This window comes from Silurus aristotelis (assembly GCF_946808225.1).
Source record: "Silurus aristotelis genome assembly, chromosome: 13".
NCBI lineage: Eukaryota > Metazoa > Chordata > Actinopteri > Siluriformes > Siluridae > Silurus > Silurus aristotelis.
Window position 1 is genome coordinate 8,945,966 of NC_139586.1, and position 19,965 is coordinate 8,965,930.

A 19,965-nucleotide genomic window follows, 5' to 3' on the forward strand; every position below is an offset into this window, starting at 1 on the left:
AACTCCTAAAAGATAGAAAAGAAAGAAAGACTTGGATAAGTGCACACTTTTAAAATGGACCAGGTTTTCTGCATTATTTTGCTCTTCAGTGTGTTCATTGGTCTTGAGAAAAAAAAAAATGCTGTCAGTCAGCAAGTCATGTGGAAATTCAACAGGACTGGCTTCCCTGTAGAATGTTTTTTTTTTAATCTAAGATTTTTATTTTTATTTTTTTTACTTTATGAAGACTTAGATCTCAAACCAAAATAATCTCCACTCATTTGGCTTGAAACATTCTTAATGAGGTGATAGCATTTCTTTGTTAATGAGGGAGGTTGGACTGAGGGGCTAGAGGCTAATCTTGTTTAATAAACCTGCTCTTGGCTAATATGATGCCTGCAAAGACCAAAAGCTCTACACCTGATGCCACCAAATCACCTCCAACCTGCTAAAGCCATAAACAGGTGAACAAGTTAATTCTTCTCGAATAATGTGCTTGTGTATGCATAATGAGAGAGACCTAGCAGGTGAGTGAGTGAGTATTTGGTCTCATTTATCTCCATGACTCAGCTACTCACCTTCCCTTTCTGTTCCTCTCCTCCATTTTTTCCTTTTGGCAAAGTCATGCCAATGTTCTGACCACGATCCCTGTTGGTAGCCAGTCTAGGATAAATCAGTAATAAGACTATATAGCTGTGTGTTTTCAGGAGTGATGGTCTAGATATGTGCCACAAAGCCACTCTAAGCTCTGTGGGTCTGACCCCTAGCTGCATATTCTTACCCAGCTGCAGTGGACACTTGCTAAAAATACAGTTCCTCCTCTAGGGCTACAGAGTAAACTTTGCAACATGTGCTGACTCTGAGCTGGAAACCTTTATCAAACACCATTCTGTCAGGATTATATAGACTTCTGTAAGCTATATGTTAATTTTCTGCAACATTATATGGACATAATAAGGTCTGCAAGGGGCTTATGACCAGTTAGCGCCCAGTATTGGTGAACAAATTTGAAGGTAAATGACAAAGCAATCCTGATAACCCCCTGTGAATGGTGCAAACAAAGCTATGTGTTCCTGGTCTGGCTTAGGGCATCTAATATGTACCTTCGGAGCTGGGCCTTGGGGTTGTCCGCAGGCAAGTGTCTACTGACCAGGTCATGCAGGTAACCTGGGCACAACATCTGCAGCATAAAGGGGGGAGGTCAGGTGCAATGCGGTGTCAGGCAGCAGGTATGTGAAGAACAATCTTAGACTGACTAGCCCCTTGGAATGGAAACTGGCCTTGAAATAATTCTTTCTGTGTTTTTTTTTTTTTTTTTTTTTTTTACAAATGATGCACCTTTTTATCCTCTGCTGCAATTGCCGCACTGCAGATCACTTTTGATAAAACCATTTGTAGCTGAATGTAAGGTCTAAGCTGATGTGCACTGTCCATGTTCTGCTAAGATCAATACTACACTATTTTGCTTTCCTGTCGTGTAACCTCTTGTGCCTGACACATTGACATCAATTCCCTCTGACAGATGACAAAATTCTGCTATGCACCATCTGTCTCTCACCAAAGCCCTGGAAAGGGACCTTTCAGGGTAATAGGCACTAATAGTCTCTCTCCTTGAGTGGTGAATTTCTCTTGCCAAAGACACTCCGGCAAAGGTGTCTTCTACTAGTAGTCACCAGGGGACGATTTGTATAAAAGCTCAGCAAGGCAGCATGAGGAATAGCTACCAAGACTCCAGCAGTATCTGTCTGCAGCTTTGGCAACAAATCCCCCCATCTCCTGGTGGCGTAAAAGGAGGAATTATTTTCCCTGATGCAACTTAGCCAGGCATTGTGAGGCAAAGTTATTATCATGTGTGGAGAATATAGATGACTTGACTTTTTCCCACAAAGTGGAGAGGGCAGGCTTTTTCCAGACGTGGCACACGATTAAATTCCGACTCTGGGAAGTGAAAATCCGTGTGAAATGCTGCGGGAGACTTTATTTCTTTTGCTAGCACTTCTGTGTAATGTACAGAGTTGAATCGGATACGGTAGGCAAATAAATAGGCTGTACAGACAGAGTTCGTTTTGTGCTTGGATTATGATATTAGGCCACGCTCTGAATAGTTAATCACTGCCTTCAGTGTGACTCACTGAATAGTGGATGCCAAGATGCTCCTTAAGCAAGAGTGCTTACTGTAGTCCCTGGTCATAAAGGCAACATTAATCAGTCCATAGCTCGGTGTGCAAATGTTTTACAAAGGTTTTATCTGACAGGTCTGTGTAAAGTTTTTTTTAGCTTGTCTACACATATACAGTTCCAAACAATGCACATTAGGACTGAATTTGATCATTTACCAGTAGACCATAAAACCATAAAAGTAGACAAAAATATATTGTCCATACTGTAGTTATTTATTTATTTATTTATTTATTTATTTATTTATTTATTTATTTATTTATTTATTTATTTTTGTTTCTTTGGTTCAAGATTTCACATGCTATATGCTCTGAGATGCTTTTCTGCTTCATATGGTTGTAAATAGTGGCTGTGAGACATAAAACCCTGTTAGCCAGGACCAGTTTGACCATGGCTCTGTTTAAAGTCTGAGAAGATCTCTTGTAGGAGATCAGCAGCCCTTTTGGCACCAGCAACCGTACCCAGTGAAAGATTCTGGGATTGTTTTTTTGTTTTTATTTCCATGCTGATGTCTGATGTGAACATTAACTGCTAATCTTGACCAGAACCTGCAGGATTTTATGTATTGAGCTACAGCTCTAAGATTGACTTCTTGAATACTTTCATGACTAAACAGGGGATAATCAGAGGTTTTCCTAATATAGACAGACGCACAGATAGATGAATCACACACTTTCCATGTTATTTATGTCTTAATTATACTGAAAAAGTGCTTTTTCAGAGCCAGCAAGAACCAAATAAACAGATCCAAATAAAATGACAAATTATTTTCCCGCCTATTGTTTAAATTATTTATTTCCTGCTTTGTAAAGGTTCCCAGGTGGTCTAGTGGTCTAGTGGTTAGTGGACCCCAGCCATTAGGGTTGCACAAGCCTTAGTGCCGGTCCCAAGCCCGGATAAATGGGGAGGGTTGTGTTAGGAAGGGCATCCAGCGTAAAAACATGTGCCCGAACAAACATGCGGACGGTTCGCTGTGGCGCCCCCTAACGGGAGAAGCCGAAAGAAAGTTTATTTCCTGCTTTGTAAAATTGCTTCTTTATTAGCTAAGCATTTATTTTGAAGCATAACTTATATGCTCGCTAACACATTAGTACAGCACCGTATTTCAATTCAATAATAATTACAGGGTGAAAGCTCTTTTCTATCTTTCTTTCTTTCTTTCTTTCTTTCTTTCTTTCTTTCTTTCTTTCTTTCTTTCTTTCTTTCTTTCTTTCTTTCTTTCTTTCTTTCTTTTTTGTAAATGACTCCATGAATATATTGGTTACAGAGCTAAAGGTATTTGTGAGGGTTTATATAAAAATACTAATATAACACTACAGTAATTTGTGATTTTTAAACGAATTAATTAATTCAAACTACATTCTGGTATGTAATATTTTACAGCAAAAAAAAAAAAATCCCAGTGCATTAAAACAGGTATGATTGGGCTGATAGGGTGAGTTCTTTTTTTTTTTTTGTGGGTGTTGAGTATGGAACCTGAGTGCCACTTATCTGTCATCTCCTGAGCGCAACGTAAAGCACAGTTAGCATGTATTCCATTCCCTCGCACACTGATCCACTCAGAGTCCTTAGAAGCCGTCAGTTCTCTTTGAGTACGGTGTAAGACGGGTGTGGATGTTAACACTAACCGACAGAGCAGGAGATTATATATTTTGTCAAATCGCGTTCTTTTCTACGCCTCATCTCTTTGCACATAAGGACTAGGCGATGGTTTCACGATGTCAATATTATTCCTCGAGGCATCCACATTAAACGCATATGATGAGAAAGTGTCAATAGATATGCACTAATGTACACCAGTACTTACGGTCGCATAGTGTTTATTTCGTTCTGTACATGCAGGTGAAGACAAAGTGCTGATAATGTGTTCAAATGACTCGATTCAAAGTGGAAGTATCCGACTAAACAAATCCTTGTACCAGGTTATAAGTGATAAAATGAAGTTTTAATATTAATACTTTGATTTTTATTGTTGTTATTATTATTATAATACCAGTTTTTAATAAGCTGTTTTACCTGAAAATGTCATTCAAATGCTGTAAGTTTGCTACACACTAGCAGGCTTATGTCTATAGACCTACCTCTTCCTTATCCAACAGAAGTCTGATGTCTGTTGAGATTAGCTTTTCTGAACTACATTCGCTGTTTTGAGACTGAATGTATTCTTAGACTGTGACCTCATGAACCAGTATCTGAATATACTTATTGATATAGACTTTAAAGCTGCGGATCAGGAAGTCTGCTCAGTGCGATAAATGAAAATGAAAGTTGTGTGTGACTCATGCAATGCAGGTATTTACAAGTAAAATAAAGCAAATGAATGACCATTATTTGTCTCAGACCTACACAGATTTTGACTTACCACCTAGATGATGGAATTGATGCTAGTCTAATTTAGCACCAAAGTTTAGACTTGCAAAAAAAAATTAAAAATGTCCACAGTCAATGGTTGGTCAGCATATTTGAGTTGGGCCCAGAAACCCTACCTGACACAAATTTTTTATTTATTCCAAGCACAGGATCAGCACCGGGAGCACACTAGCTAGCAGTTAGAGGTGGGATCCTAGTTTGCTAGATCACAAAAAAAGTAGACTAACAAAAAGTGACTTAATTATATCTAACCAGGTAATAATAGCAAATTAGAAACACATACCCCAACATGATTTAAAAAAAATTTAATTAAGTTAATCGATTCTATGAAATCTCGAAAAAGGAGACACCTGAAAATCCAGCATATTGTACCTTTATATGGAGGGTGAGCCAGGGTTCACATTCTCAAGTTATATGCTGCAGCCTGGTCGATAACTGAACAGTCAAATTCACACAGATAAACCTAACTGCATGTGTAGCAGCTGAAGGTTGCTGCAGATGATGAACCTGCATGACTCCTGGTCATTTTTTGTTCTCCATTAATGAACTCCATCGGATGTTTCATACAGAAACGATTGGAGGCTATATCGAGCATATTATTGCGATTTATACTGGTTGGATTGGAGAAGAAGGGACCTTTCAGAAACTGGCTTTAAAGCTCTCCAAAGAGGAGAAATACATTTATTTTATCTACAAGTATTCACTTCTAATAACAGGCAAGTATAAATATGTCAGAACAATTAATACAATCGCTCAAGCTCTGTGTATAGGTCGTAATTATATAACATGCAAAACGGCTATCCAGGCATTTTTGTATTTTTGTATTTTTTTTTTTTAAGCATAATTGGAAATCAATAGAACTCCTGTTGTTGATGTTTTCATAAAAGCGCTTTCTTCTTCCCGTAGAACTTGCTGCTGTTCTTATTGATTTCGCTGTTGGCCTTGCCATGTAACGTTTTTATGTTCTGGTTGTCACTTTATCTTTGCTTTAATTCATTGACTATGGCTTTATAAACTAAGCTGAATATTGCAGAAAAAAAAAAAAAGGATGTATTTCCTAATCTGTTATATTCTTCATAAAGCACACTGTCTGGTTCTAAATCTAAAAAAGCAACACTGGTAAAGGAATCCATGTGTTTTTGAGTTACGGACATGGCCTAGAATTCGACGAGCAGCGAAATCTAGTCCTGTAAGACTCCCTCAGCAATCTGACCATGAGGACTTGTGCAAAAAAAAAAAAACCCCACAAAAAAAACAGTACGTTTTCATGCCCTTGGTTCTAATCAAGCAGACATCGCTGAGCAATTGTAATTATCTCCTGTAAGCCTGCATTTGCCCTTCATTGCTTCCCGGCCTCTAGTTTGGGTATTTAATTAAAAGGTAGAGTTTTTTTTTTTTATGCCAAGTACGCTTCGACTTAATCAGTCCAAATGATTCAAGGCTTTCCCACCAGGTATGCAAATTGCCCTTCTGTGGTTGACGTCCTGGTGGGAAAATTTAACCCCTGAAATGAAAGTTAGAATAGAGCCCCCATTTAGATTACTAGTTCACTCCATGCTTGATTGTACATTAATAATGATCAGAGTATAGCGATTCGTTATTTCAGAGCATCTTATCATATATCGGATAGGTCCGTGATTCGGTCCGTGATTCGGGGTTGTGTTCTATTTCAACAACTTTTTGTCTTTTTTGGAGGTGTTTGACTGCCAGCCGATGCAAAGAGCCAAAGCACGCTCATGATGCTTATGGATTAATCATTTTGTCTTCATGAGCTTTTTTTAAGTAAGGATCGTAAGGCTTGAATACAGATATCACTGTTTATTCCAGGCAGAAAAGAATTACTACACACAGACTAGAGTACAAATAATGTAGCTGAGTATAAACACAACCAGTCTGGTCAATGTGGAGAATATTGTGTCATGTTACAATGCTAATAGTCAACAAGTCTATCTATCTATCTATCTATCTATCTATCTATCTATCTATCTATCTATCTATCTATCTATCTATCTATCTATCTATCTATCTATCTATCTATCTATCTATCTATCTATCTATCTATCTATCTATCTATCTATCTATCTATCTATCTATCTATCTATCTATCTATCTATCTATCTATCTATCTTACCCAATTCCCTGTGTTTCACTTCAACATCATGCACGTATGAGGGGGGAGTGGTGGCTCCAGCGGTTAAGGCGCTGGGTTGCCGATCGGAAGGTCTGAGGTTCGAGCCCCCGTATCGCCAAGCTGCCACTCTTGGGCCCTTGAGCAAGGCCCTTAACCCTCTATGCTCCAGGGGTCCATTACGAGGGAAATATCAAGGTCTGTCGGAGTGACGTGGGGCCGCCTTCCTGTGGGCTCACCACCTGCAGGAGGGACCGTAAGGGACGGTGCTGTGAGGATTGGGCAGCAGTCGGAGGTGGGGGCCTGCTTAGACTGCTGCCCCCGCGACCCGAATTACGGATAAGCGGGAGAAAATGAATGAATGAATTAATCATGCACGTAATCAGTTTTTCTAATAAATTAATAATAATTTAATAATAACCATTTTCCCATTATTTTTATTTCATTTGAAATAAAACACAAACTTTATGGTTCTTCAGGCTTGAACTTTTTCCTTCAGAGAAACAGAAGAAGAATGAAAACGAGTTTCCATTATTGCAGTTGCAGAGAAACTTTTTTACGCGCACACATACACACACATACACACACATACACACACAAGGCCGAATGCCCTGCAATGTGATCGTTTTTTGTTTTTTTTTTGCCTGGAGGTTCTGCTGTGTTATTCTGAGGCAGAAAAGCAGAACAAGGCGGAGTCACTGAGAGAGAACGCAACAGATTCACGCTTTACGACCTGCTGCTGGCTTCACCGACACACATGATGGTGCTTTAGCAGCAATTATTGTTATCATCTGTTTGGCGGAAAAAGAGGAAAAACCTCTGAACGCAACATTAAATCAGATTAATTGTGAGTAACAGCCTGAGGAAAGGAAGCTGGACAGAATCGAACAGCGACTGTAGTGAAATATTAATAGTCCTGATTTATAGTAAAACTTATGTAGTAATATACTACAGTAATTTATCGTAATCTGTAACTTAGCTGGCTGGAATTTAGTTCTGATTTAGTTTAGTATGGAATAAAAAAAAACAGTTCCATACACTTTTGTTATTTATTCTTGTGTTATTTATATGGTGCTGTGGTTGCCAAATAACGCTACGAAAAGTGAACACGTTTATTCTTTGATTTCTGTATAAATTACTCTTTATTATATATGACTTAAAACAAGTCTAGTTGTTATTGCTAAATATATAAAAGTTAAAGTGTTAGTTTCAACAGAAAGAAACACCAAAATAGGGTAAAATTAGCTGAATAAGCACAAATAAAACAATAAGATAAAGTAAAGCATTATGGGATGGTTTTTCTCTTGTATTTATTTTTTTTTTAATGTCAGTGTCGTTCAATGCAATGCGTTTGAGCTTTAAAAGCTTTCCCTACAAGAAGACTATAAAAGCTCATTTTTGCCCCGTTTCTAGCATTTCTAGCAAAAGCAAAGCAAATGTGGCACAAGAGGCCTCACAAGTGTCTTTTTTTTATACTTGCTCTATTTTTGATTAATGGTTTTATGTTAAGATCATTAAATTTACAGATTTCCAGTTTGGGCCTGGTCTATGAACATACAGTACATTATTAATACCAACTTTCTTTTTTTCGGCTTCTCCCATTAGGGGTCGCCACAGCGGATCATCCGTATTCATGTTTTTACGCTGGATGTCCTTCCTAACACAAGCCGCCCTATTTATCCGGGCTTGGGACCGGCACTAAGGCTTGTGCAACCCTAATGGCTGGGGTTGGTTCCCTAACCAGAGATCGAACCCGGGCCTCAGCGGTGAGAGCGCTGCATTCTAACCACTAGACCACCAGGGATCACCTGTACAGTACATTATTAATACATAAAAAAAATGATTAGATGATTCACTCGTAATGTAAAGCATCGCGTTTTGTGCCTTTTCAAAAAGTTGACTATTAGATGAGTCGAAATCAATGGGACTTTCTGTTTTTAAAATATGCAATAACACGTTCCCTGTGTTTATACAGTATACTTTATACAGTAAAGATCCCTCTAATGTCATCACTCAGCATGATCTGGGCTCGTGTAAAAAACGTGTTTGCATGAAGCGCTCGCTATAATAGTGCCAATGTTCCATTTCGAGACACCAAATGATAAAAATAGAGCTCTTGTTTGTCAGTCTAGTGGCGTGTGCATTAGCGCTGAGAGGCGTTAGGGACGTGACGATGTCAATATTTGAAATGATCACTTGTTCAAATGCAAAAAGAAAGAGTTTCGAGTAAAATCCTGTGTCATCCAGCTCGCTGTTGTCTTCAGCCAGGCATCGTAGCGGGGTGCAAACACTGAAACTTTGAAACCGACAGAAGTCTTCTCAAATCTTTATATTCATTTTTTTTTTATACAGCGTACTGTTTTGGCCTGTGATAGTAAAATCGGGCTGGGAATCCTAAAGCAGGCTACAGCATACAGCCGGCTTTAAAAGGGAAAAAAATAATAAAATAGGAATTGAATTTTTAAAAATATCCATCTCCAGAGCATGCACTTGCTGATCCACAGCAGGACCTTCCCCGCTGTCTCTTTCTTTCTTTGTTCCTTATTTGCTTTTGCTCTCTGCCTCTTTTGTTCTCTCTCTCTCTCTCTCTCTCTCTCTCTCTCTCTCTCTCTCTCTCTCTCTCTCTCTCTCTCTCTCTCTCTCTCTCTCTCTCTCTCTCTCTCTTCTCTCCCCACTCCTTGCTCATAAGTGAATAGTTATGTGATGAATAACCATTGGATACTTCTTTCTCTATAAATAAATCTTTCCCTGAGATTGGAATGTGGGCAATGAGAAAGTTTGTAGGGGTGACTCAGGGAGCTTGGAGTTGGATCGTCTCATTTGGTAATTGGCGTCGTTAAACAGGATGAAGAGGAGCTGCCGGGATTGACTGCGAATTAAATGGGAGAAGGAGGAGATCATCAAATCGGCCCTCATCTTATCAGGTGTGTCTGTTGATGGAGGGAGAAAGACAGGAGTGCCGTGTGTGTGTGTGTGTGTGTGTGTGTGTGCGTGTGTAAACATTTTCCTCCCCGAGGCTAAGTGGAAGAGCACAGGCATAAAAATCATGCAGGCTTGCTATCAGTGGTAGCTCATCAGGAGAGCACAAGCAGAAGGGCAATGAGGCCTGTAATTCAGCCGGCATGGTTCGGGCCCTGCAGACTGGGCTTTAGCGTGGTGGAGAGGCAAGTAGCTGAGGACGGGACAACTAGCAGGTGTTTCACTTATAGAGACATCGATTCGACTCTCTAGAGAGCTGCAGCCACATTTGTATGACACACTCTTGGTGAAATGAACGTGGGAGAGTTGCAGTTTCTGTATAGTATCACACATCGAATCTGATGTCTCTGATGCATATGATGAGAGGCGTTGTGCTGAGGAGATGATAGTGCTTATGCATCTGTGCTGTAAGTTGTGCTATGAGGTGGCTATCATGTGATTCCTTTCATACAGACCAGAATCACATGCTCACTGAAAATTGGAGATTGAATAACAAGCACAAAAAACATATATAGTGTATAGACAAATGTATTAGGGGGAACACAATTTTTTTAGAAGAGTGGAAATCATTATAGCTTCAAATTTGGGCAATACCCGCATAATATAATGACATTACAACATTATGAGTGGTGAAGTGATTAACACTGATTATCTCCTCATTATGGCACCTGTTAGTGTGTGGGATTTATTAGGCAGCAAATTGCCTTTAAAGTTGATGTGTTTGAAGCAGGAAAAATGGGCAAGCGTATGGATTTGAGTTTGACAAAGGACCAAATTAGGATGACTAGACTACTGGGTCAAGGCATCTCCAAAAGCTCTTGTGGGGTTTTCCTGGTCTGCAGTGGTCAGTATCAGGTGGCCATAAAGTTATGCCTGGTTGGTGTTGGTGTTGGTGTCACATGTATGTTACAGCACAGCAAAACTCTTTGCATATCCCAGTGATGTGGGGTCAGAGTGCAGGGGCAGCCATAATACAGAGCCCCTGGAGCACAAAGGGGGTTTTGGGTTTGCGATACCCAGGCTTGAACCCCCAACCTTCTGATCAGTAACCCAGAATCTTAACCAATGAGTAAGCACATATGAATCCTATGGTCAGGTGTCCACAAACGTTTGTCTATGTATAGTGTACATTAGGAATATAATTACATGCACATAATGACAGAACACCCTTCAGGCTAAGAACTGATTGCTTGGATTCTAATTACTGCAACACTCTCACAGCTCATGAGCATTTTCTTAGTTTGATTACAAGCGCGACGGATGGAATTGTAATGCATTACAGGACTGAATTGAAACAGCTGCATGTATTAGTTCATGTACTGCATGTAAAAATAGATTCACTCTCACTCTTGTTCTATTGCTAGAGATACGGTATAAAGCCATTATACTGACCTGACTATACTGGCCATCGTTGCTGGGTGACATGTTAGCTGGTTACACAGTTTTACAGCTAAAGTTCTATGTTTCTTGAAACAGCTCCAGATGGCCAGATGGTTCGACCCCTTTTGCACCAAGTGCCATTTTTGCTCCACATCATTTGACAGAAATGAGGATGAGGAAAGTGGCCAAGCTGAGGGAAGCAGAGCAGCACCTCAGTCATGTTTAACAAGCCATTAAATATAAAGATACAGAACAGGTGTCTCCTCAGTGTCTGTCTATTTTTTTCCTCTTTTTTTTCACTAGATATAATTGTCTTGCTTAAATAAAAGGCCTAATCGGGAAAAAATATCCTGTATCTGCCTCTGGACAAGTACACAAATCTTCATTAAATTATCCACTGTATTTTTATTTTAAATTTTTATTATAGAACAACAAACAAGCATACAACAGATTAAGATAAAAAAAAAAAAAAAAACACGCTTGAAGGAGCCAAATATTTGTCTCAATACAGGCTAATTTATCACAGTCCTGTTGCCAGGGCAACCGCGGCTTTTTCGGTGTCATGTGAATGTTGGTCATTTTATAGCCATCAGTGACTTATAAAAGGCGAGGATTTAAAAGCGAGGCTTCCTGTGTGGTGATTATGGGCAAGCGGAAAGGAGTGTCTCCTAATCGCAGGCCGATGACGGCCAGCTGTGGAGCCAAAAGACGACACGCTCCGAATTTCGTCGCAATATTCACACGAAGTGCTCTTTTTTCTTTTAAATTGTGCTTATCAAAAGTGTCTTGTGTCTTGCGTGTGTTTGCGTGAGCAGGCGTGCGCTTGCCCGCCGGTTGCGGATGAATTTAAATGGCCCTGAAGCGAGCTGTGCTGCCGAGTAACACTTTCTCTTTGTGACAGGCTGGCTGGCTGCCTTGCAAATGCTCGGGGGTGGATGGAAGGGTTAGCAAAAGCACACACACACACACACACACACACACACACACACACACACACACACACACACACACACACACACACACTGTGCCACAGAGCTGTCATCTCGAGTTCATTGTATAGGAACTTGCAGGGTTTACATAACCGAATGATTCCAGATTGGCATAAAGGTGAAATAAGATACAGTCTTATGGAACAAGCGAAGCTGCACCTCTTTTCCTTAAACTGACCTGTCCATCTGTCTAACTGGAGCAGAATTTGTAGTACAATGCTGATAAACAACAGTAACAAATGGTTAAAAAAATGCACTGTACTTAACAGCCATACACAGCTTCGCTGAATTTTATCATTCAGTGTCAAAAAATTATAAATTAATGGATTGAGCATGCAATATCATATTAAGTGTAAAATGAATCGATATCATGATCATGCAGACAAAAATGTATATCGGCTTAGGGTTTCGCAATGGTAGAAGTTCACCAGGATGTAAGAAGAGAGATGGCTCTCTTGGTTGAATCTAATCTAGTTTTAAGTGAACGTATGAGTAGGATAGTCTTCACTCTGGTTTACATTATCCACAATTCAAAAGTCTTATACAAATTTACTCAGTACAAAATGTAGCTTTTTATTTATATATTTATTAATTTGACTAAACAACATGACCTTCAAAAAAGAAAAAAGGGGCAAGCATGTTGCTGACATATTTTTGTTGCAGAACATGTGTGAATACAGTGTAAGGAGAATTGTCTATAACCAAGTCAAGTCAAGTCAAGAAGCTTTTATTGTAATTTCAACCATATATAGCTGGCGTAGTACACAGTGAAATGAAACAACGTTCCTCCAGGACATTGGTGCTACATAGACAACATAAAGCTACATAACAGAAAACAAAGAGCTAAGGACTAGTAAGTGTCCTCGCCACATAAAGTGCATCGTGTGCAAACTGGCGCAAACAGTGCAAGACAGGCAGTGCAAAGACAACACAAGACAGTGTAGGACAAATACACAAAACACAAAATGTAAACAAACTGCTTTGAGCAAAAAAGCAATAGCAGCAGTCAAAAAAGATGTGCAAAAACTGCATGTAGTACATTTTGTTGTAATGAAGTGATATAATATGGGCATGGATGTGTGAAGTGAGTACGGTTGTGTGTTTGAGTCCGGGTTGTACAGATCAGTCACACAGTTGAGTGTGTGTGTGTGTGCTTGAGTTTTTAGTTTGGTTCACTTATAAGAACAATGTTCATAACATCTCCTGGATTGGCAAAAGAAAAGCAAAAAACAGGATGCACCAGTTCTTAAAGGTGGATGTACTCAAACTGTACAGCATGGAAGCTCATGTCTATCAACTGAGCTGTGCTAATAGCTTCCTTACACACAGGCTGCTGAGACAACAGTGCTATTTGAAAGATATTTCAAGGATAATGATGATGAATCAGGACTTGAACATGGTGCAGATAGGTGTAAAAACAAGTTTGATAACGATGTTCGAGGTGCAGCACGAAAGCAGTAAGGATTTTTTTGACATTTTATTTACATTTAAAGGGCAATAAAAAACATTCTATGTTACCTGTATGGTGTGTCTGTTACATTTTCCCTTTACTGGAACTCAAACCTGTTCCAGCATGACAGCTCCATGAAGATATGCTTTACATGGGTTAGAGTGGAAGATCTTGAATGGCCTGCTATAGAGCTCTGACTGCAGGTGGAGGTGATTATAACAGCAAACAGGGACTACAACTGCTGCTTACGAATCTTATAGCAAGGTGTCCACAAACTTTTGTCTATACAAACTATTCCCAGTGCAGTCTTATATATTGTAGGCTAAATATAAATGCTTAATCTAGAAGTCTATACAGCTTCTAATGTGTAGTATATAGCAGTGGCCCCCACCTTTTTGCACTGGAATAACGTCAGACAATATTTTCACAGACCGGCCTTTAAGGTGTGGCGGAAATATACAACAAAATAAAATGATACGACCGCCATTATTTTCTAAATAACTAAATATAATAATAAACGTAAATCCACTGTGTTGTTTTTTGCTAACTTGGGGGTTTTAGATTAGAGGTAATGTATTACGTGTTAGCGGCCGGAGCAGCCCCCTTATGAAGGTAGCGGATGGAGGTAAGACATGTGACCGAGGCATCATGACACGCATCAAGAGTGAGCCATAGACAGATGTGGCGGAGAGAATCCGGTAATTTTCCAAAATAAAACATCGTTCAGAATCAGATAAATAAATTAAACAGAAATAATGTAAGTTATGTATTCTTTCAGTGCGGCCCGGTACCAATTGACCCATGGACCGGTGGCGGTCCACGGCCAGGGGGTTGGGGACCACTGGTATGTAGTGTGTAGTGGTAGTAGTGGAAGGACAGTATTTGAAGAGCGTCAGAATCAAGAGAAGATTAGAAAACACCCTTACCTATCTAACAATTAACAGACTAGAGTATACATCCATTATTATAGTGATTTGTGTTTGTTTTTTTGTTTTTTCTTCATTTGGTTTAAACCAATTTTTTTTTGGGGAGCTTATTTTACTTTTTGCACTGCACCCCATCCCCCCTCCCACCCCAATTCCAAGGACAGTTTCACCTCCTTTGTCAGTTCAGCAAAAGTGGCCATTTGAGAAGATTACACACTCAACCGTTGCAGTCGTTTCGCAACCCAAATAACATCTGCGTTCGTTTGAAGGACGGGGGGTGTCATTTCTGAGGCAGCCTCGCATGTCGACGTACAACGCAACTTCGTGTAGGTCGTATTTTTACAGGAGCATTTAATTAATACATACAAGACATAGTGCACGAGCCTCAATGTGCGACAGAAGAGAACAAGACCTAATACGCATCTCTGTGATCTGTCTGCTACTGTATGTATGCTTTGTAAATATCATGGTAGTTTGCTAGCTGTCAATGGTGAAAACTTGCTGTTATGGTTCAGCTCATTGTTTTTTTTTATCATTGCAGAGATTGAAGAGGAGAAATTAGGATTAAAGGTGCTCTTTGTTGGGTTTGGCGGAATGTTTGCCTATGTCTCTTTGGTCTGTTGGTAAATGGGGCACTTTATTAGCACCAGTAGGTTAGTTTTGATTTGAAGCATACATAAAGAATTATACGGAGAAAAAAAAGAACGGACATATTTGGTAATGTTGGTCTGCTGTTGTAACACATCATTTTGATGTGCTCTGAGATACTTTTCTGCTCAATACAGTTGTTAAGAGATGTTTTTTTGTTTGTTGCACCAACTTTAAAGATTGTTGTGTGCGAACATTCTAGAAAATCAGCACTTTCTGAAAGACTCAAACTAGCCCTTCTGGCACCACCAAGCATGTCTGCATATATCATAGTCTGGACAATTGCATGAATTGATTAACGTCCACACATCAGTTTTAATTTGAGATTCATTAGGTGTAAACCTTTCATCTGACATGTCATTTGCTTGTCTAACAAAACATAAAAAAAAAAAATTCCTATTAAAGGATTCAAGAAGATGAAATGCTCCTTATGACCAAGAGCAGTTCACATATTTTCTCTTTTTTTTCTCTCAGACAGGTTATACCTGTGAGTGCTTTGCTGCTGTCGCTTTCCTTCAGACTAGGGGTGTAATAGGATCTTTTAATTGGGTTATGCTGTGTGACAGGCATTCTAGGATGAAAGTGTAATCTGCGGCTACTCTGTGCTAACATAAATCAGTTTTGCATGGTTATCCTTGAAGACACTGCTTGTGTGCTCCTCTCTCCGTGGCGTCGCCCTGGTTAGCATTCGAAGTTGGACGAGCGTTGACAAAATTTTAAATTGACACACACAAAAAAAAAAAACTCTCATAAATAAAAGAGTCTGTATTTTCCGTATTGCTGGTGTACATCAAGGGAACATCTTTTCTACACTACGATTGGACTTGAAAGCCTTTAAAGCTTTACTCTGAAAGCTACTTAAAGGCGAACCACTTACATGGTTGAAAGATGTATACCAAAGGTACAAAAGATCCGTCAAGTCACAAAGGATGTTACGTTCATGTTTGTAAAAAAAATAAATAATAATAATTAGTAAAACCTACATAAAGCAGCTTTTTATTACTCAGTAAATATGGGTCAGTGAAGTGTTTTTGACAAGGCAGCACATTTCCTGTTCTCTGCTTATTCATCACCATTCAAGACCTTTTAGCCTACAAAAACCACACAGTGTAGATATTTCAAGGCACTGGCTGGTGACATTGAAGCTAAAAGCATTGCTAAATTTGCCACTTGAGTGACAGAGCATCAGCAGTCATGGAGTTGAATTACGAACACAGTTGAGTACCTCCTTGAGAAATAGTTTGGAAACCTATGTTGCGTTATCATGGCCTATTGCATTGTAGCAGTAGTATCATTGACCTTTGAGCAACTTGACCTGTTTATCAGAATATGTTAAGATTGAAATACATTTTTTTTTTCATACAAGGTTTAAAGCCTACCTGGTTTGTCAAGAAGCCTAATTAGGAGGCAGTGGGTGGTCTGTGTGAGGACTGCGCCACAAGCTTGTGACATTTTACTCCAGCCTGCTGAAAGGAAGGAGGAATCAGAATAACAAGGCAGAAATTAAAAACTAATTTGTTTATCATGCCGGCTCTTATCAAAGCCACACCAAATATCAGGCATGATAAATTGGTTCCTCTGTATCTTTGTGTATGTGATTGACGGTGGGAAGAATCATAATAAATGGAAATGAAGTCCAGGAGAGATCACAGGCAATGGTTTTCCCAATCCTGCCAGTCAGAACATGCAAGAAAGGAAGCTGTCTGCAAGTATAATTCTACATCTAAGCTATATTAGACTCATTGTGCCTGGGCTGGCTGTATGATATCTCCTGGACTGATTTTTTCTTTTCACCTCAGGCCAATTAAATGCAAGACAGCATTGTGGTAGGAAGTTAGTACTTTAGGGTAAAGGAGGTTGTCTGGAATTAGATGAAGAGCGAGATGAGGCCTGACATACAGCCTCTTCAATTTCGCTCAACACAAATAGCTTTGGGGGAGCCATAATCATCTTCGGTTGTGTCCATTAAGATTTGAGATGGAGTACTAATATGATGCTATTATGCAGAAAGGATGAAAAATGCTTCCCCTTTTTCAAAAAAAAAAAAAGAGATGAAAGAAAAATCTGGTCAGAGATGCTCGGCATCCCGCAAGTGTTTTTTCCCCGTTTGGAACTCAGGTGTGTTCCGAAAGCGAAATTAATTGGCGTAATAGGCTGTATATCACAAAAATAAGTTACACAGATCTGATAGTGACCTCCCCAGATTTAAAGCTGCGTAGAATAAATACGGACTAAGGAGTGCAATTTTCATTTTCATTAAGCAGCACTTTTAGAGGCACCCAGCCAACCGCCGTGGGGATAGACAGCGCATTTCTGGAGTAGTAGCAAAGTAAATGAAGCTACCTCGCATGCCCTCACTTACTCACTCACTCAAGCTCCGTGTTCAGTTCACTTAGTCTGAGGTCCTTTGATAAATTCATGCAGTTCATCTACAGTATATAGATGCATTCGTTAGATATTCTGGGTATGAATTCCACTCATGAAACGATGTATATATTAAAACTTCACACTCATCTTTATTCATCTTTATCTTTGTCCACCCAGTAGGGCAACTTTGTCGTCTTTGGCCAAAGCCTTTTCAATGCATTATAGTTTGCACACTGTTTGAGATATACTAGGACATTTTGGGCTTTTTTTGTGGTTACCAAACTTGCTGCTTGAGTAGACATGCACCTTGTTTCCTTTTCTTTTTTACTCGTAATCCAATTACCCAGCTAACAAACAAATGCATTTAGCCAACCATATCAGGCCTGAAGGGGCATCTCTAATTGTCCAGGATCCCAAGCAATTGATCATTGGTTACTAATTCTCCTAAAACGGGAAATCAAGCCGGATGTACTCTGTATCCCTATTTAATACTTTGTATAGTCTGTTTTTGTCTTGTCTTGTCTGTTTTGTCTTGTATAGTCCAAGCTGAATGTATAGTGTTATTTATGTCTGTACTTTGAGAGTCACTAACAGCTGGAACCAAATTCCGTGTGTGTGCCAACAAACCTGGTTCTGAATACGCAATGTTGGTTCATTGCAGAACACTACGCACATATTCACCCAAATGGGCAATTTACATTACTTATAGCACCTAGATGAATGATTTTAGAAATGGGAGGAAACCGGAAAACCTGAAGGGACACTTCTGCAAGTTTGCTTAATTCATCTCAGGCAGTAATCTACTCTCATGACTGAATTTAGGAACCTGGAGTTGTGAGGTGGCAAAGCAACCTGCTGATCCATCATGCCTCTATGCCACCACCTCGTCAAAAACAATAATACACTTACTAGAACGAGTACCACAGGTGTTTTGTTTTATTTTCTTTATGGGTTAAAAGTTAAGCTAGCCATCTGCCAACACCTTTTTTTATCAGACGTAATTAATTTTATCCTGCAACCTTGATCCATTTGCCTAACCGTATGCCATTTTCTTCTCCCTCGCAGCAGTCAAACTTTTTCACATCGTGCAACGTGTAGTGAAAGGGGATATGGTGACATTAAAAGCACCTCACAACTGGCACCTCAATTACCAAGACCTCGGGTGGTGCGACTAAAAATTGGGAAACGCTGCTGTCAAAGAATACTGGAAAGACACTCTGAAAGGATTCGCCTCAGTCAAATGACAAGAACCGGCAGACTAGACATGCAAGTGGAGCAGAAACTCTAAAGGCATTTCCATCTCTTCTGAAGAAAAGCGTTTATAGATTGTTAAGTGTCTAGTGCTTGTGTATTCTGTGAAGATTTCTTTGAGTTACACAGAGAGCAGTCTATGATCATGATGTATTATATACTATACTATAGTACAGTACTTCAAGCAGGTTCGGGTGCGTGTATATGCGTGTGTGTCCAGAGCTGTTTATATACTATAAGCCCAGTGTTGATTCTTATCATACAATGGAACAAATAATTTACATTTTACGAAGGTTTTTTTCAACTCCAGAAAATGTTACTTTTTCCATTCGATTTCATTAAAAAGTAATTAGATGTCCACAACATGCCCTTATTACCACCTCACAACAGCTATGAACAGATGTTTATCGTGATAATCTTTCAGGGGGAAAAAAAACCCCTACAGTTTTCTCCTCTGACTGTTCCGACCACTCGCACCGTACACTCTTTCTCTTCTCAGTATCAACGATTATGTTTTTCTTTTCTAAATGTCATGTTAGTGAAGGTCAGGAAGTCCAAAAGGCCATGCATACAAGAAGTAAAGCAACTCTTTCTTTTTTTTTTTTTGTTTCTAACCAAAAATTGTGTATTTTCCAACACATTATATTCTCGCTCACGGTTCGTCAGCGACATTTAATGTCACATTAATCAGAAATCCAGTTTAGTTACAAACTTTGCAAACAGCACAGCTCATCTAGTCTGCAAGCTACAAGATGGCGTTATGGGTAATGCAGGAAACCAAAAAAAAAAAAAAAAAAAGCAGCCCATCGAGTCAATGAAAGTCATTATAGAATTTCATTATAAACAGAATCTAGGAAGTTAGTAAAATTATTAATATGCAGATTGATGTGCCAATTTTAATTATGCTTCTGCCCAAAGGAAAAACAATAATCTACATTTTGGTATTAATATGGAAACTAGGGATATATTCCGGAAATATTTGCTCTATTTCTCTGCTTGTTGTTAATATAAGGCAGCAGACACATAGCAGAATGATGAATTAAAAGACAAGGAGCTGTGCATCCATCAACATGAAGGATCCGGTGGCCATAACAAACGATCGTCATGGTCATGATCAACCGCACACTGACAGGGGTCCTATTCAGCAATATCAGCCACAGTGAATCAGGCAATGGCGTGCATATATGCTAATGATGAGCCTTCTCTGTCTGTAACTCTCCAAGGTGGATGAGTATCGACAGAATGCTTTGCTGTGGGGAAGAATGAGATCGACCGTCATAATTATTCTGCACGGCCTTTGCCGAGTTCCGAATGGCGGAA

The 19,965-nt window shown here is 39.4% G+C and overlaps 1 protein-coding gene and 1 long non-coding RNA gene across 7 annotated transcripts in view; one reads left to right on the forward strand and one right to left on the reverse strand.

The window, feature by feature from the left end:
* Positions 1-19,965, forward strand: part of nlgn1 (neuroligin 1) — a 281,252-nt gene that overhangs the window by 174,389 nt on the left and 86,898 nt on the right. The gene's annotated exons all lie outside the window — the stretch shown is intronic.
* Positions 8,103-11,491, reverse strand: LOC310735683. The gene is made up of 3 exons (XR_014536356.1): positions 10,179-11,491; positions 9,331-10,105; positions 8,103-9,267 (listed from the first exon to the last, which is right to left on the reverse strand). It is a non-coding gene; the product is annotated as an uncharacterized lncRNA (long non-coding RNA).